Below are 15,665 nucleotides of genomic sequence, written 5' to 3'. Positions count from 1 at the left end.
GGGGAGCAGTTGGGGTCTGGGGCGGTCTTGGGCACCCCTCGGGCAGAGGCCCCCTGCGCCGGGTTGTGGCCTGAGTGCGGTCTGAGAGTGTGCCGTCAGGAACAGCAGGTGGCGCTGTGACCCCCTTGCCGCATCCCCAGCCCAGCTCCGAGCACCACTGGGGTAGACAAAGGTCTCACCTTCCAGTTGCGAGGAGACAACACCCAACTGTAAACACAACAGGAGCCCCATCATTTCAGGGGTGACACTCACCACAGAAGAAGTCAAATAAGGTGGGGCCACATGGTAGTGACTCGGTGGCTCCCTGGATGGGAGGCCCGGGAACCTAGCAGGGCCAGGCCTCCCCAGGTTGGGAGTTGGCGTTTCCTTCTACACCTGCAAGCCGAGCCAGCCCTTCTCAGCCATTTTCAAGAGCCCTGGGCTCCTCCCAGGGCAGCTAGGATTACCCTCTGTGGTATCCTGGCAGGTTACGTGTTACTGCCCGGCAGGGCGGCTGTCTCTGAGGGGAACATGGAAGGCAGCCATCTGGATGGGTGGGCTGTCGAGACTTGAGGGGTCCCTGTCCCCAGAGACCCTGCCCAAGGGGGGGCAGTGCTGCCTGAGCTCCCCCACTGCTCACCTGCTGGGGTTCTGCCCTGTCCTCATACAAACCCGAGAAGGCCACCTGGGGCTGAGGAACAGGGGCCCCAGGCTCCGCACGGGAGAATAGGCTCCTAGGGGCATCAGTGGAATGAAGCAAAGTGCCCAGAAGTGAGGCCATTTCTCACTGTGGCCCCTGGGCACTCCCGGGTCCCACGAGGCTGAGGCCGCTAGCCCTTGACAGCAGGTCACTCGCTAATTCTCACAACGGAAACTAACCAAGGGCCTCTGTGCAAAGCTCACCTTGGTTCAAATCTGAGAAGATGAGACCATGGCAGAGAAATACAGGAATGGGGGCATAGGACAGAGAGTAGGTCCTAGGAGAAGGCATGGGGCTGGGAGGCTGGGGACCTGGGGTCGGTGGCCGCTCGGGGCTGTGCTCTGCAGACTAACTCCCAGGCCCTCCCCCACTTCTGCGGGGTGCTGTGGACAGCCAGGCCGTAGCGCCTCCCCTGGGCCTGGCCTTGGGCTGCCGTGTCTCATTGTATCCTCAACACAGTTACCACTGCCATCTTTATATACAGAAGGGAAAACTAAGGCACTGGACGGTGAACAGACTCCCCAGCTAGGTGATGGCAGGGCTGGTGGGGACACATCCCTGTGTGCAGACATGCCTGGGAGGGGCCGGGCCTAGGGGCTGGCACCAAGTTCCTTGCAATTGCAATGAGCTTCCAATGTCAGGGCTGGGCAGGCCCCAAGGTGATGGTTAACAGCGGGAGTGGAGACATAAACAGAGTTAATGAGCCCCTTCGTCCTCTCCCCGTTTTAATGAAGGCCTTGGGCTCTGGGCTCTGCGTTTTCTCAGAGTTCTGGGGTTTTGATCCTCAGAGTCTTCACTTAGGGCCACCGCTGGGTGCGTCTCTGTGGGGGTTGGGGAATCTAGATGTCTCCTCCCAGGGCAGCTGAGCCAGAGTGAGGAGGTGGAAAAGAGAGGGCATCCCCCTAAAAATGACAAGCCCCAGAAGGAGGGAGAGTTCCCATGGTAACCTGGAGCAGTTGCTTGGCAACTACAGGTCCCCAAAATACTTGCCAGCAGGCAGGCTCAGGGCTGGGGCTTTCCAGTGGCCTCTGTGTAGACCCTAGCTGTGGGGTCTGATCCACCCCCCACCCAGCAGCCCCCGCCCTGGATCCTTCCTGAGGGAAACCCCAGTCTGCTCCTCCCTCCCCGTTACTCCACCCTGCCAGCCAGCCACCTTGTGTCAGGCCATCCCCTTAGCAACAGAAGCTACTTCCTGGATACCTGAGTGACAGTTGGTGGTGGCACGATGTCAGAAAATGTAGGGTCAGAGGGTGCCGTAGATGGGACCGGGTGCCAGCCAGGGGAAGGGGAAGCTGGGCTTGGGGCCCTGGACACTGTACCCCCTACAGCTGCGAGTGACCTGGGCCTGGGGACAGGGTGGCAGGGCAAGGTGTGGCTGGGAGGGTTAGAGCCCCTGGAATAGGGGACTCTGGTTCTGATCCGGGCCAGCTGAGACGGACTAGCTCTGTTGACCTTGGCATGTCGCTGGCCTCAGTTTCCCCATCTGTGGCCCCATCTTCCCCTACGCTTGTGTGTGCACCATTCGGTGCATGAACGCTGCCCTGTAAATCATGCCACCTACTGGGGCTTTGGGGTGGCCAGGACCAGACGAGCCTCTGTGCTTGCTCCTCCGCTGGCCTGCTTCCACCTGCTTCCCATCTGGGTGCTGGGGGTAGGCAGGTGGCCTCACGGTTAAGGCCATTGGCTTTGGAGATGGACACCTGTGTCCGGATCCCAGTGCAGTGCTTCTTACCGAGTGTCCTAGAATGCGCGCTAAACCCCTCCGAGCCTTACTGTTCCTCCAGCTGTGAGCAAAATGTGGCGACCGAAGGAATCCAGTCATGTGGGCTCTGTTAGGGCCTTTTGTTTGTGGGCGCTGACCCCGTCCCCAGCAGTGAGCACACAGACCAGGGTTGTGTCCGCCGGGAGGGAGCAAGGCCCCGGAGCCCCTTGCCTTGCCTTGGAATGGAGGAGAAGGGCCTTTGGGGTCCAGACTGCCCTGCGGCGGGGGTTGGATTTTGGAGCTGGGAAGGGTGTGAGGCGCAGGTACCCTCAGGAGTTCTCTCTGGGGAGGGCAGTGATGGGTAGTCTTGTTGGTGACCTCAGGGGTTCCCAACGTGCCCTCAGGGAGCCAGGATTCTAGTCTGACCTTGACCATTCACTCACTCTGTGATCTTGGGCCATCACCCCACCCTCTGAGCCTCCCAGGCCCCGGCTGTCAAAAGGGGAGGGGGCGTGCCCACCTCCGGCCTTGGGAGGAGGCTTGGGTGGCATCCTCAGCCCTGGGCCGGGCACCCACGTTGGATTTGGGAGCGGCGGCTCCGGTTCCGTTGCTCCCGGGCCGCGCCTCTGCCCACTCTGCCCAGCCGCCCCTCACTCGTGTGCGGCGGGAGGAGGGGCGGGGCGAGGGCGGCGCAGACAATGGCCCGGGCCCGGGTGGTGGCGGCAGTGCCCCGAGCGGGGCGGGGCGCTGCAGGCCGGGTGCCGGGCGACAGCAGGCGGCGCGCTCCTGTCCTCGGCCCCAGGCAGGGTGCAGCCCCTGCCCGCGTTCATGCTGCTGGTCCTGCCGAGTGTGCGGGCGGACGAGGTGAGCCCCAGCCCCACGGGCGGCCGGGGAGGGGATGGGGCAGGGCCACACGGCGGCGGGAGCTAGGATGCGGGAGGACTGCCTCCACCCTCATCCCCACCCCCTCCCATCCCCCCAACCCCCCTCCCGCCTCCCAGCTCCCAGGCCTGAGAGGGGCGGGGTCCCCCTTGGGGCCGGAGGGCACCCGGGTTCTTCCCCCTTTCTGGGTTGGGATCGGGAATGCATTCCCTTAGGGAAGGCACACCATACCTTCTCTGCACACCACCCGATGTTCCAGGTGCGCCCACCTGACCTGTGTGTGCGGGAGCTGCGGTGGGGAGGGCATGGTCCTGGCCCCTGAGTTCTGAGACCAGAAACCTACCCCTCCTTTGGGATCCTGTGGAGTGCAGACATTCCTTCCTCCGGGAGGCCCTCTACCTATAACTGTGTGGGTCAAAACAGGGAGGGGGGGAGGGGACCAGGGTGTTCAAGCCCTGCAGCTCCCTGGCTGGGCTGCAGTGGGCGGAGGAGGAGCCCAGCCCTGAATGTCTCCGTCCACAGCTCTCAGCATGCAGGTCAAGGCTGTCTTGAGGTCAAGGGGGAGAGAGAAGTCTGGGAAGGCTGGGTGGGAGTGCAGGCTTGGACTCGCAGGATCCCAGACAGGTGGTTCCCTCAACTTCCCTGTGGACTCATGGATGTCAAGGTGTGTGAAGTGTTCCTGAAGTCCCCGGTACCGTCACCAGCAGTGAGCCCTCCGCAGGTGGCAGGAAATGTCTCTTCCCCTCTGAGGAAGGCAGATGGTGGCGTGGCCCACCAGCTGTGAAGACAGGCGGTGTTGACTGCCCTGAGTTGAATCCACGTGTTTTTCTAGGTGGGGAAACGGGGGTCTGGAAAAGCTGAGTAGATTGCCGGGCCCCATCTGAAGGTGAGCTCCACCTGGATCGCCTTCCTCCCTGAGGCCAGAGTTCTAGGATGTGCTGCCCAGGAAGTTGCCTGGGGTGCCCTTTGGCCTAGGTAGCAGGGTGAGGCAGTGCACCTGGCCTGAGGTCCTGGGCAGCCAGGCAGGTGACAGCTGTGGGCTGCAGAGCGAGGCAAGTGGAAGGGTAGGCAGGCCGCACCCAGCGGAGAAGCATCACCCGCCTGCCCCGCCCTGCAGCGGAGGATTGCAATTCTTCGGTATTTCAAGGAGTTTCCTTCGTAGCCACGGGGGGCCAGGAAATCCTTGCACAAAACACATGCGTCCTTCTCCTTCCCTTCTCGCCAGCCCTGCCAGAAGCCGACACGGGACGGGCCCCGTTGTCAGGAAGATGTGCGGGGAGTGGGAGATACATCCAAGGCTTGGGGGCGGGGAGGCTGTACCATGCCTTTGGGTGACTGCACCCATTTGAGTGGATCTGTGGCCACGTGCGTCCCCCTGGGCCACCAAGTGTGCGTGACGAGCCCAGCGGTGGCTGAGTGTGCATGTGTGTGAAGGGACTCGTGTGGTGCAAGTGCAAACACATGACTGATTACGGAGTGGGGGAGAGGGGAGACTTGCTCGTGGGGCTCAAGAGTGCGAGCGTGTGGTCATGTGCACACGTTTGCACCTTGCTTTTCCAAAGCTCGGGGCCCAGGTCGTGACCATGAGGAGGCCTGCATGTTCCTGCCCCGTCCACTTCTCCGTGATCAGGTTTCTCAGCTGTGAAAGGGACTAATAAGTGTACGCAGCTCACAAGGTTGGGGCGGCTTTTCTCAGCACCGTGCCTGATGGTGGCATGGAGATCTTTGCCGCCCTTGGAGGGCCCCTGGCAGGGGCATCCCGCTGGTGCCTGGCGCCCTTGCCACATCTCCCGTGTAGGAGCAGGTGGGGGCAGACGGGAGAGGCCCAGGGACCTTGCCAAGGAGGAGAAACCAAGGAAGGAGCAAAGTCGTGGGCTTGGCAGAGGGTCAGTGGGTGGCAGGAGGGGGACAAAGGCTATGGCTCTGAAACTGTCACTCAGCCCCAAGGCCCTGCCCCCACCCTCCTCCGTCCCCTCCCCGCCTCTGGGGAAACTTCCTTGCCTGAAGACTGTGGGAAAGAGGGCAGCGGGCACCAGCCCCCCGACCTCCCGGCAGCCAGCTGGAGCCCCAGATCCCTTCCAGAGGCTAGGGCAGCTCAGGAGGTCCCCCTCTGAAAGGGGATCCCTGCTTCCCAGGCCCTGGGCCCCCCGCGTGCAGGCAGCGGGCGGGTGACAGCACCGGGCACACAGTGTCCCTGGCATGGCAGGCAGCCTCCTCACCACAAGGGCCCATTTGTCCCAACTCCCCCGGCCCTGAAGCCCCAAGTGACCAGGCCCTGCTGGGCCCGGGGGCCTGACTGTGGGCTCAGCTCCCCCCACCCTCCCCGCCTCAGCCAGCCCTGCCTGTGCTTCATGGACCAGCTCCTTAGCACAGGCCAGACCACAGCAGAGCAACCTCAAACTTAGCCGTGGGCGGAGACCCATCCCCAAGAGCTATTACTGCGCCGGGAGTTTCGGAAGGAGAAAAAACCCTCAGGTTGAATTGGAGCTGAACTGCCTGCCCACCTCCCCACCCTGACACCCCACGGCAGGCTGGCTTCTGGGAACCTCCTGGCTCCTGTTTCCCAGAAAGCCTGGCTTGCCTCCAGCCTCGCTCTCCGGAAAGCACTCGAATGGCAGGTTGGCAGAGAGGGCCTTGCCCTTCCTGTGCCCTTCCTCCTTGCCATCCCTCAGGCTCCTCTCCAGCCTTGCTGCCTCCTCCAGGAAGCTTTTCTGGTGATCTCCCTACAGGCAACTTGTTAGCCCCGAACTCTGAATATTTTCGAATCTAGAGACTTTGAAACTGGAGGAACTGTCTGGACCATCGAGCTTACTGGTGCATCCTAGGTATTTGATGAGAGCCCACTGTGTGCCAGACTCTGTTGTAGGCGCTGAAACATCAGGGAACAGAGTCCCTGCCTGCTCTCAAGGAGCTTACACCCCCTCCAATTTTTAAAAAGAAGGAAGAACTGAAAACACACTTAGAACACCCAGTGCTCTTTCCACTCCTGCGATGGTAGTGCGTGCATACATGAGTGGTAGAGTCACCCGCCTACCCGTTAGCAGTTACGGGAACGCGTCATGGGCCAGGCACCATTCTGGCACTTGGGTATGAGGGGTGAGCAGGACAGATGCTGCCCCCAGGAGGCTTAGAGCCCAGTGGGGCGGGGGGCGGGGTATGAGGCTACGCCACAGTCTGAATTGTTTTCTTAATCCCCTTCTGGAGTCTTCCCCCACATGGTACTTTCTAGCTCGCCCACCCTCGTCCATCAAAGGACACGGCATGCTCAGCCCCTCTTACCCTATTCTGTTTTTTTCTTCTACAGCATACTCACCTTCCAACACACATTTTACTTCTTACCACCTAGCAGGGGCTCAGTCAATCTGTGCGGGCTGAATGCTACAGACTGTTGCTGGTCCTCAGGGACATGGGATAAATTGAAATTGTAGAGACTTTTATGGCAGTTTGAATTTGCTGGGAGGATTTTCTATTGCATTTTCTGAAGTACCAGTTGTCCCTGACTTGGAGTGTCCTAGGCTGCTTCGGAATAATGTCAGGCCCTATCCTCAGTGTTTCCATCCAATATTTCAAGCTTTTGGAGGTGGAGGCCATCCCCATGTGTAGGCCAGGACGAGGGTCAGCAAGTCGCAGGCTGGGGGTTTGAACCTGGACTCTGTCTACCCAGAGCCCCAACTCGTAGCTGCTGCTCTAATCCTTAAAGTTAGACGTTGGGCTCATTGTCGAGACGGGCATGGGGGCAGGCCCAAAGGGGCAGGGAGCTGTCCTCGGCAGCCATAGGAGGGGGGCTGGTGGTGCCCTTGGCAGTGCCAGATCCTGCCAGGCATGGAGCCAGCAGGAGCAGCTGGGGCAGGGCCTTGATTCTCGGATCCTCAGCCTCTTGGCAACCTGTGTGACTCAGTGGGCTGGTAAAAAGGGCTGGCAGGCGGGCAGTGGGTGAATCAGCAGCTGGAGCAGCCCACCGACCTACCACTGGGTGACTGTTGGGCCTGGAGCGGGGCCGAGCCTCAGCTGCCAAAATACCTAGCCCCTCCTTGCCTTTCTCCCTGGCAGGTGTTCCTTGTGGCTGTACCATTCCAGGGGGTCCCCGGGTCTCCCCAGCCGGGAGCAGGGGAAAGGGCCTTCCTCTGGCCCCTCTCAGCCCTTCTATAAAGCAGGGGTCCTCTGCCCACAGAAGGGCGCCGGGAGGATAGAATCACGCTCAGCCCTTCTTGTAAAGAGCAGCTGAGCCACCCAGCCTCCAAGCCAGACTTCTGTGTGACTTTGGGTGAGTTTGATAGGTCTCCAGGCTCCTGTCCCTGAGCTCACCTGCACACCTGCCTCCCACATCGTGACACTTAAATTATATCCACGCGAGCACATCAGTGAATGGTAGAAAATTGGGGGGGATGAAAGGTCATCAACTCCAGCTTAGACACTGGGTTGCAGGGGGGCAGAGTGATGGGGGAAATCGAAGTCAGAATCCCGAGCTGGGCCTCATACAGGGGGCAGGCCGCCCACCCTGCTGACAGCCGGCAGCCCCAAGCCTGCCTGTGGTGCCAGGCGCAAATCCACGTGTGATCTTTAACCCGGCCCAGAGTGGAGGAAATTGAGCTGCCTTGGGGCCAGCCAGGCCAAGGCGTGCACCTGGCCTTGGAACTGACCCCCTGTGCATCCTTGGGCAAGCGGTTTGCCCTCTCTGGGCCTTGATCTCCTCAGCTTTACAACAGAGATGATCAGCGGGGCTGCATCTGTTTGACAGATGCCGCGTGGAGGAGTGATTTGCCCCCCTCGAGGAGCACCAAAGGCAGGGCCAGGATGAGCTCTGGGGGCCGAGGGGGCGTCAGGAGCCGTTTGTGCCTCCAAGGCTTCTAAGTGTGGGCAAGCCTTCGCCTTCGGCAGCAGGGGGCAGGTGTTTGCAGGGCCCTGGGTCCTGGGCCTCTCTCACAGCTGAAGTACACGCACCCCGGTTCTAAACCCTTTTCCCGGCTCCAGGGGCTGGTCTCTCACGTGCAAGGCTGCAGTGTCACCTGACCTAGCAGAGCCCGGGTGGCAGTGGCTTTGGGATGAGGGGCCGCAGGTCCCCAGGGATGAGGGGGAGGGGCGCTGGGCTGTCCCACGCCCCCAGCGGGACCCCGAGTCGGGTCAGGAGGCTGCAGGAAAGAGGAGCCAAAGCCAGCCAGGCCTCTCCTATCTGCTTCCTGGACAGGATGTTGTGCTGGGTAAACAGCTCCGAGAGGAGTCACCACTCCGGCTCTGAGTCACAGCTCCTAGCGACAGCCACTAGTGTTTATAAACAGTGTGTTTTGCACCCACCAGGGCCTGCCCCCAGGAGCCTGCAGAGGGTGAGAGGACCCCCCCCCAGATGTGGAACGCAGCAGGCCCACCCAGGAAGGTGTCCCCTGCCAAAGGGCTTGGGTCTCGGTGGCGAGGAGTGGTGGCGCGTCTGCGCGCATGCGGGTTCAGGAGTGGGGTTTTGCTACGTCTGGGCTTGTGTGTGGCTGCCCGGGTGCATTATCGTAGGGCCATCTGGTACAGTGGGCAGGGCATAGGACCATGGGCAGGTCCCAAGACCTCGGGGACTGGGACAAGCGTCTCAGGATGGGGCCAGCGTTCCCCGATGCACAGTGGGTGTGCAGGAAAACCTTGTGTGCGCTCTGGTCCTCGGCGGGCCCAGCCCCAGAAGGTGGCAGCGCCGTGGGAGTGCAGGTGGAATGCCCCTGACTGTCCCCAGCCCCCAGAGCCCTGGTGCTCCGTGGCTGGTCTTTGGTTCCAGGCGGTGACAGTGATGCGGTGCACCATGTGGTGACACCAGACTGGCAGGGAACAAAGGCGCCTCTGCTCGCCCCCTCTCGGCTGGGAGGAGGGGTGGATGTGCCCCGCCCCACCCCTCCCCTGCCCCGCCTCCTCAGGGCTCCCACTCTCGCTCTTCTTGCCTCTTCTTGCCTCTTCTTGCCAGACAGCTGGTCTCCCGCAGCCACCGCCTGGGACCTTCCCGGTGAGCCCTGCCCTGACGGCCAGGCTCCCAAAGGAATAGCTCAAGACCGGTCCTGAGGCCAGGCTGACCTGTGTCAGAAGGCTGGGGTGGGGGAAGGGCGGGGTAACAGGTGTGGACGGGGGTGGGGGGGCCCTCTGGACAAGAGCACAGAGAGCCTCGTTTGACACTCATGAGGTATGGAAAGAGACGTGGTCCCTTGCAAGGGGCCTGGTCCCTGGGAAGCGCTCATTAAATGCTTATGGAATCAGAGGCATTAACACACAGATACACCTAAGGGGCAGCCTGGTTCCCTGTTGGTTCCCACCCGCAGACACACGCTTCCTCCAGTGGCCTCTTGAAGCTCTCCCCCACCCCCAAACACATTCGCCCAGTTGGAAGCATCCACGCCCAGGGCTCCCATCTACGGACCCCTTGCACAGCACTGGGGTCGGGGCCCCGCCTTGAGATGAGGAGGCCAAGCCTCAGGAAAGGCCCTCCCACCCCGTCGTGTCATCTAGTGCCCCCAGGGGCTTGGGAGAGCGCACCCGCCGGTACACACAGAGGGCAGGCAGGCTGCATCGAGCCATGTCCGAGGTAGCTGGCTGCACGGGGCTGAGCGGCCAAGGTTGTGTGAACAGCCTCCGTGCCCCAGGGCTATCTCCCTCCTTGGAGCTCTCCTGCCTTGCTGCGCCCTGGCCTCTGTTGACAACAAACAGTTATGAGTTTGCCACTGGGATCCAGTTCCGGGGCCCATGTTAGCACTGGACCGGCCCCAGATTGCCATTTGGAGTTTGCTCTTGGAGATGGAGCCAGGCAACAGTACCTGCCAACATCTGCTGAGTGTTTATTACGTGCCAGGCGCTGGAGCAGGCTTGTGACTGGGGGAATGATCAGAATGCACATCCCCTGGGTGCCGGCCACCAGCCAGGCCCCTGCTGAGCTCTTGCCGAATCCCCAGGCACCCTGGTGCCAATTTTACAGATGAGGAAACTGAGTCAGTAAGTAATGCTAAGTCAGTGGCCCAGGGCCTCAGGGCGGGCCGATTCAGAGCCCAGTTGCCTCTGCTGTTTCTCAAAGGTCAGGGTTAATTTAAGCATCACCGTGTGCAGGAGGCCATGGTGGCTGAGGAGGAGGAGGAGTAGGGACTGCCTGCGTAGAGGGGAGCACAGGGAGGTGCCCGGTGGCTGGTGGCAGGAAGGATTGGGATTCTCTTGCGGGCGGGACGGAAGCTGTTGGAGGGATTTGGGTGCGGGGGAGCCTGTCTCTGGCTGTAGGCACGAGGGTGGCATGGGAGGCCATGTTCCACCTGGCACCTCCAGCTCAGTTTCTCTGATGCCCACCCAGCCCCCCACCCCGGGATGCCCACATCCCCAGGCACTCCTAACTTGTGTTCACAGAGATTCTTTCTTCCCTAAAAGAAATGTCCTCTGGAACCCAGTGATGAGAATTCCAGGTCAAGAGAGGCAGTGAAGCCAGGGGTTGGGAAGAGTTTGTGTTTGAAAACCTCCGTGTCTCTCCCACCCACCCCCACATCCATAACAGGTCAGGAAACTGAGGCTTGGAGAGAAGAGGAACCTGCAGGTCCCACAGGGAGGCAGGGCTGGCTGGGCGGGGACAGGAACCAGGTCGGGCTCAGAGCAGCCTGCTCCACTGGGTCCCCCGCACCCCACAAAGCCACCGGAAGAGGATGTGAAACTCTGAGAGGCAGAGTGAGTGCTGGTGGGGCTCCGTGCCCGGGGAAGCATGCTGGGCCCCAGCAACCCCCGCCACAGCCAGGGGACCTGATGTGCCTGCAGGCCAGCTCCCGAGCCCCTGCGCCGCCCTCCTTGCTCCCAGCCCCCACGGCCCCCTGGCAGCCAGGGGCAGGACGTCCACCCGGCCAGGGCCCCAGCAGGGTAAGGAAGCCACCCGGCCGCTCGGCCTCTTTGCCCTGGGACCTCTGGGTTTGGTGGAAGGAGCATCTGTGGGCTCTGCAGGGCTGTGGACAGATGCAAGTCCTCATTTGCCCTGTGAGGTCTCAGGCAAGTCCCTGCTCCCCCTGGGCCTCGGTTTTTGCTTTTGTCAAATGGGTGTATTGGACTCGGTCCGTCGTTTCCAATGGCTGGTTTGCAGCAAAATGAGAAAAATGAGCACAAGGTTGTGAGCTTTGCTTAAAGCCAAATGCCTCCATTTAACCACTGCTAAATGAATGGCATTTCTGATGGTATGTCCTAGTTAACGTTTGGTGGCATCTTTTCTGGAGTAATGGTAATGATGTTTGGTTTTGGGGTTTTTTACTACCCTACTTGGCAGAATAAGCAGTTGGCAACTCTCAGTTGGTCCTTACAGTTGTTTTTTTTTATATATATATATTTTATTTATTTATTCGACAGAGGGACGCAGCGAGAGAGGGAACACAAGCAGGGGGAGTGGGAGAGGGAGAAGCAGGCTTCCCGCTGAGCAGGGAGCCCGATGCGGGGCTCAATCCCAGGACCCTGGGATCATGACCCAAGCCGAAGGCAGACGCCCAACGACTGAGCCACCCAGGCGCCCCATGGTCCTCACAGTTTAAAATGAGGTCTTGTGCCTGGGTGCCAGGGCAGAGGAGCTCAAGGGGAGAGTGCAGGGAAAGTTTCGGGAATGAAGCGGTAGCTTGGCATAAGCGGGGACCTCCTGTGCTCCCCCTGACAGCACCTAGCTGGGCTCACACCTACCCGGTGGCCCCACTGGCTGAGCCCTGCTTTGGTCTCGGTGACTTGTACCTGCCACCTTTCCAGCTCTGGGTGATGATTTCCCTGCAGGCAGGGGGAATGGGGATGGGGCCTTAGGGTATTGGAGGAGACAACGGGGCCCACCCCAAGAGGAGCTGGTTTGAGCTGGGGTTGCTGGCCCAGCTCAGGACAGAGCCCCGTCCACCTGGCCTTGGCTGGCCCATGGCCTGGTACCAGCGGGAATTCCTGGCCCTGCCCATCATGGGAGCAGGTATGACAGCCATGCCGATGACACCAGGCCTAGGCACTCGGGTGCTCGACTCCATCGGGGCAGGCAGGCACACAGACGGGCAGATTGGCAGAGGGCCTCCCTGGGAGCCCACCCCCTGCCTGGCTCCCGGACTGCCATGGCCCGGGAAGCCAGGCCCACTGTGCCCAGGGCCAGGAAGGGCTGGGTATTCTTCGCCTGTGTCTCTGTGGTGACTGCCAGGCGCTGGGCCATCGCCCGCCGCGCCACTCTCCGAAGCCCCACACCTTGGCCGGCGCCCGTGCCGGCCGCAGCCACAGAGGTGAGTTTCCAGGGCAGGCGGTACCTCTGGCGGGAGGCCGGGCGGGTCCCAGCAAGGGCCCACCGCCCAGGAGCTGGTCCCCCAACCGCTACCCCTCCCTCCCTCAGAACTGGTTGAAGGAGCCCAGCTGGAAGCCAGCGGGCGTCCGCAGCCCCCACCTGGGTGTGAGAGGAGGGGGCGCAGCGGGGACCCGCCCAGGCCGGCCTGCCCACCTGCCCCCTGCCTGGGCGGCCGCTGCCGGGCAACCATGGGCTCTCCTAGTGTCTCCTGTTCCTATGGTGCTTCTCAGATTTCCAAGGGCTTCTGTGCGTTGTTTTATTACCTGCTCTCCTGAGAGCCAGGTGATCGCATTATCGGTATCACCCCATCTTCCTGCTGGAGAAACTGAGGCCAGGAAGGTGCAGAGCAGGGACTGGAACACAAATCTAGCCTCCAGATCTTAAGAGAGAGCTTCCCAAACCTACAGGCCGCATCCTCGGTGCGTGTGCCGTGCTTCTCTGACGCGGGCTCTGCAAGGGACGGGACCCCCGCCTCCGACTCTGTTCGCGTCTCCCACTGTCCCCTCTCTGTTACGCTGTGTTTCGGGCTCTTTTGCATTTCCATCTATCTATGTCCCTTTCTGCCTCTTTCTCCTCTCCTCCCTTCACCTCCAGCCGTCACACGGCGGATGGGCGGCCCTCAGAAGTGTCGGGTGTCCGTGATCTCTGGGGTGTCGGGCACTGAGCACTCCAGGAGCTGGGGGACCATTGTCAGGGTGGCCCCCATCCACACTGTGTGGATGGCGTTTACCACAGTGAACGGGCTGCACTATGCTCCTCTGAGTGCCCCCTGACACCCTGGGTGTTGGTGTCAGGGGTGGTGAGCGCCCACTTCCAGGGGAGGACCGCGAGGCCCCAGAGCAAGCTCAAGGCTGATCCGGAACCCTTGGCATGCCAGTCCTGGGCCATTTCCATGGCTCCAGGCGTTGATATATTTTGCCCTAGTTGCCCTGGGACAGTAAGGCCCTGTGAGATCAGAGATTGGGGGGATAATGATGTCACATCCCTCCACCCAGGATGGTCTCCTGGAGGTTTGGATGCTTCGTTTTCTGCCCCCTGACCAACTCTGAGCTCGCCCTCCCGCTCGTGGGAAACCCCCCTCCCCCCAAGGAGGAGGAGGAGGAAGAGAAGGAGGCCCCTGGAAGTTCCCAGGAACGCAGAGACAGAGGAGGTGGGGCTCAGCCTACGCTCTTGGCCCAGGTGCATCACCTCCTGCCAAGGTGTGTGCTCACCCGCCCACAGAAGGCCAGCCCAGGAGGCAGGCAGGCCAGGAATGGTGACGTCAACGACAGGAAGTGACCCAGGAGCCCAGCCAGGCTACACCCTTTTCATGTCCTCCTCGGGCTCTAAATATAGCCCGCAAAGGACAGACAGGGGACCTCCACCTGTGCAGAGAGAGGTGACCGCTCCTTCACCAAGGCCTGACCCAAGTCTGGGTGGCCAGCTGCTCTTTCTCACTCGGCCACCAGCGCCCTCTGTGGCCTTGGCCGAGCCCCAGGTTGGAGGAGGTGACGCGCAAGGCCTGTGGTTGCCTGGACATTGCCTTGAGCCCCGTTGCGGCTCTGAGACCTCCCCAGCGCTGCATCGGGCCCAAACCCCATTCCCCAGGACCCCGTGCCAAAGCAGAGCTGGGTCTTGATTTGAAGGACAGCTGGAGCAACACACATGAGTCACCCGTCACGTCCTGGACAAGGGGTGGGCGGCACGTCGGAAGCACGGGCCAGGCAGGACACGGATGGCCCGAGGCGCCAGGGACCATAGCAGTTCTGTGTAAGCCGCGCTGGGCGTGGTGAGAGAGGGCCCCCAGAGGCAAGCCGGGGCCACTCCAAGCAGTTGGTCTTTTGCCCTGAAGGTAGTGGGGCCACTTTTGAAGGGTCAGGACCCCTCTGGCTGCCATGCATCTGGGGGACCAATGGTGGGTTGGAAGCAGGAAGGAGAAGGGGCTCCAGAGGTTTGGCCTCCGTACCCCTCTTCCTTCAACTGGAGGCGGCTGCTCAGGAGGCCTCCCAGCCAGGGAGCGATGGAAGGCCCGGCGGGGCCTGAGCCTTGCCCAAAGGAGACAGCTGCCGGTCAGCTCCCACCCAGCCTCCTGTGTCTCGGAAACACAGACCCCATGTGGCCGGATTGTCCGAAGTTACAGGAGAAGCCAGAAATGTGGATTTTTATATGAAATCAGCTGACCTTTTACCGTTGGCTCAAAAATTTAAAAATACTTTGCAAGCCAAACAAAACACACGTGTGGGCTGGATGTGGCCTGCTTCCAGCCCCTGACTTGTCAGTTCTCAGCCTGTCTTGCAAGCTTCCCCTGCAGGGAGCATCCTGGTGGCAGAACAGTCTGTACGGCATAGCGTTGTTCTCGGGGCTTCTTGTGACCCCCGAGGAAGGGCAGGTGCACTCCCCAGGGAAAGGCTGGGAACCTGGGACTGCTGGGGGTGGGGTGAGCTGTGAGCAGGATGAGGGATGAGAGGAGGGCCCCAATCCTAATAACCCCACACTTTCTACAGTGCTTTATGCTGTTTCTTCCAGCAGACCCTCCAAGGGCAAGGGTGATAACCTTGGTCTTCACTCACCCAAGGTCACTGGCCTGCCTCCAGCCCCATGTGAGCTGTGTGGCTCAGTTTCCCAGCGGCCCACAGCCGTGGCCTCCAAAGTGAAGCCCCCAGCCTCTTTGTTGTAAGGATGCTAGGAGTGCCCCTGGGTATGGGGCAAGTCAGGAACATGGAAATTGGGGAAGCTAGCCAGGTGTCTAGAGATTGTTGCCCTCCCTTGCTGGCCTGCTAGGAGCCTCAGGGACATCGATGGTGAGGCTCAAACTCTGTCCTTTTTCCTCTTTTAATTTCTATGATGGCAAATTCCAACTAGACAGGAGAGTGGAGAAAGTGCACGAATGCATCCCAGCTGTAACACTCCCCAGTGTACGAGGACACTCTCATTTCTGCTCACTGCCCCCACGTCCTGCGTCCCCTGCAGCGGACAATGTTTGCGCAGATCCCAGGCATACAAATTCTAATATGTCACTCTAATCGTAACTGCATTACCACGATCACACCCAGAAGGTGGTATTGATTATCGTCAAATATCCAGCAGTGTTCACATAATCTCAATTGTCCTTTAGGTTTTTCGTGGTATTTTTTTTTTTTAAATAGTTGCCC

The sequence above is a fragment of the Mirounga angustirostris genome, unplaced genomic scaffold (assembly GCF_029215605.1).
Source record: "Mirounga angustirostris isolate CCGP_5_RB_7025 unplaced genomic scaffold, mMirAng1.0.hap1 SCAF_15, whole genome shotgun sequence".
In the NCBI taxonomy this organism is placed as follows: Eukaryota; Metazoa; Chordata; class Mammalia; order Carnivora; family Phocidae; genus Mirounga; species Mirounga angustirostris.
The sequence above is the reverse complement of the archived record's forward strand: the minus strand, read 5'-3'. Positions refer to the sequence as shown.